The sequence below is a fragment of the Nanorana parkeri genome, unplaced genomic scaffold (genome assembly GCF_000935625.1).
Source record: "Nanorana parkeri isolate BGI_ZX_2015 unplaced genomic scaffold, ASM93562v1 scaffold2841, whole genome shotgun sequence".
In the NCBI taxonomy this organism is placed as follows: Eukaryota; Metazoa; Chordata; class Amphibia; order Anura; family Dicroglossidae; genus Nanorana; species Nanorana parkeri.
The window spans coordinates 58,493-61,237 of record NW_017309109.1 but is presented as its reverse complement, the minus strand read 5'-3'; the positions used below and the strand labels follow the sequence as shown (position 1 = coordinate 61,237).

At 53.2% G+C, this 2,745-nt stretch overlaps 1 protein-coding gene across 1 annotated transcript in view; it reads left to right on the top strand.

The window, feature by feature from the left end:
• LOC108802397 (immunoglobulin superfamily member 3-like) overlaps nt 1-2,745 on the top strand; it is a 67,416-nt gene that overhangs the window by 20,668 nt on the left and 44,003 nt on the right. The window lies entirely within an intron of this gene.

The window sequence follows — 2,745 nt, the reverse complement described above, 5'->3', positions numbered from 1 at the left end:
ACCCCCCCCCCCCCAGCCAGCTGAGGGCCACACACAGGAGGATGCGTGGAGTGCGTGTGGCCCCATGAACTCCCCTCTGGCATGGCGGAATAATTGGATTAAGTGGCGTCCTGTCACCCCGCATATCGTACGGCCTTCTGACGAGCGCACATTGATGGTCTCCTGTGTCCCGGCCTGCAGAGGGTTAATCCCGGAGCTGCCATCAGACCTCCCATCACGGACCCTCGCAGACCCCCCTCCCCCTTCCAGAGTCCTCCATTGTCTGCACTCCATTACAGGGGACCTCCAGAAGTCTGACCTCCGGCCTCCCCTTCAGTCTTACATCTGACCTCCGGCCTCCCCTTCAGTCTTCTATCTGACCTCCGTCCTTCCCTTCAGTCTTCTATCTGACCTCCGTCCTTCCCTTCAGTCTTCTATCTGACCTCCGTCCTTCCCTTCAGTCTTCTATCTGACCTCCGTCCTTCCCTTCAGTCTTCTATCTGACCTCCGTCCTTCCCTTCAGTCTTCTATCTGACCTCCGTCCTTCCCTTCAGTCTTCTATCTGACCTCCGTCCTTCCCTTCAGTCTTCTATCTGACCTCCGTCCTTCCCTTCAGTCTTCTATCTGACCTCCGTCCTTCCCTTCAGTCTTCTATCTGACCTCCGTCCTTCCCTTCAGTCTTCTATCTGACCTCCGTCCTTCCCTTCAGTCTTCTATCTGACCTCCGTCCTTCCCTTCAGTCTTCTATCTGACCTCCGTCCTTCCCTTCAGTCTTCTATCTGACCTCCGTCCTTCCCTTCAGTCTTCTATCTGACCTCCGTCCTTCCCTTCAGTCTTCTATCTGACCTCCGTCCTTCCCTTCAGTCTTCTATCTGACCTCCGTCCTTCCCTTCAGTCTTCTATCTGACCTCCGTCCTTCCCTTCAGTCTTCTATCTGACCTCCGTCCTTCCCTTCAGTCTTCTATCTGACCTCCGTCCTTCCCTTCAGTCTTCTATCTGACCTCCGTCCTTCCCTTCAGTCTTCTATCTGACCTCCGTCCTTCCCTTCAGTCTTCTATCTGACCTCCGTCCTTCCCTTCAGTCTTCTATCTGACCTCCGTCCTTCCCTTCAGTCTTCTATCTGACCTCCGTCCTTCCCTTCAGTCTTCTATCTGACCTCCGTCCTTCCCTTCAGTCTTCTATCTGACCTCCGTCCTTCCCTTCAGTCTTCTATCTGACCTCCGTCCTTCCCTTCAGTCTTCTATCTGACCTCCGTCCTTCCCTTCAGTCTTCTATCTGACCTCCGTCCTTCCCTTCAGTCTTCTATCTGACCTCCGTCCTTCCCTTCAGTCTTCTATCTGACCTCCGTCCTTCCCTTCAGTCTTCTATCTGACCTCCGTCCTTCCCTTCAGTCTTCTATCTGACCTCCGTCCTTCCCTTCAGTCTTCTATCTGACCTCCGTCCTTCCCTTCAGTCTTCTATCTGACCTCCGTCCTTCCCTTCAGTCTTCTATCTGACCTCCGTCCTTCCCTTCAGTCTTCTATCTGACCTCCGTCCTTCCCTTCAGTCTTCTATCTGACCTCCGTCCTTCCCTTCAGTCTTCTATCTGACCTCCGTCCTTCCCTTCAGTCTTCTATCTGACCTCCGTCCTTCCCTTCAGTCTTCTATCTGACCTCCGTCCTTCCCTTCAGTCTTCTATCTGACCTCCGTCCTTCCCTTCAGTCTTCTATCTGACCTCCGTCCTTCCCTTCAGTCTTCTATCTGACCTCCGTCCTTCCCTTCAGTCTTCTATCTGACCTCCGTCCTTCCCTTCAGTCTTCTATCTGACCTCCGTCCTTCCCTTCAGTCTTCTATCTGACCTCCGTCCTTCCCTTCAGTCTTCTATCTGACCTCCGTCCTTCCCTTCAGTCTTCTATCTGACCTCCGTCCTTCCCTTCAGTCTTCTATCTGACCTCCGTCCTTCCCTTCAGTCTTCTATCTGACCTCCGTCCTTCCCTTCAGTCTTCTATCTGACCTCCGTCCTTCCCTTCAGTCTTCTATCTGACCTCCGTCCTTCCCTTCAGTCTTCTATCTGACCTCCGTCCTTCCCTTCAGTCTTCTATCTGACCTCCGTCCTTCCCTTCAGTCTTCTATCTGACCTCCGTCCTTCCCTTCAGTCTTCTATCTGACCTCCGTCCTTCCCTTCAGTCTTCTATCTGACCTCCGTCCTTCCCTTCAGTCTTCTATCTGACCTCCGTCCTTCCCTTCAGTCTTCTATCTGACCTCCGTCCTTCCCTTCAGTCTTCTATCTGACCTCCGTCCTTCCCTTCAGTCTTCTATCTGACCTCCGTCCTTCCCTTCAGTCTTCTATCTGACCTCCGTCCTTCCCTTCAGTCTTCTATCTGACCTCCGTCCTTCCCTTCAGTCTTCTATCTGACCTCCGTCCTTCCCTTCAGTCTTCTATCTGACCTCCGTCCTTCCCTTCAGTCTTCTATCTGACCTCCGTCCTCCCCCTTCAGTCTTCTATCTGACCTCATGTTGTGATGAAGTGTGATGGGGGGGCTCTGAGCCCTGATGAAGGGTCGGCTGTGACCCCGAAACGCGTCGGCCCCTGTGATATCCTACAATTAGAAGGATCCGGATTCCTCTTTTTATAAATGGATCGGGACGGATTCGGAGTCTCTCTTGTGAGGGATCGGCGCGGCGGCCGGGAGGCTGAAATCTCCGCCGCGGGTGCCATTCGTTACCGCAGCTCTAATTGTTTCTTTATTGTTTCCGAGAACTAATTAGAGGAGATTTCCCGGCACG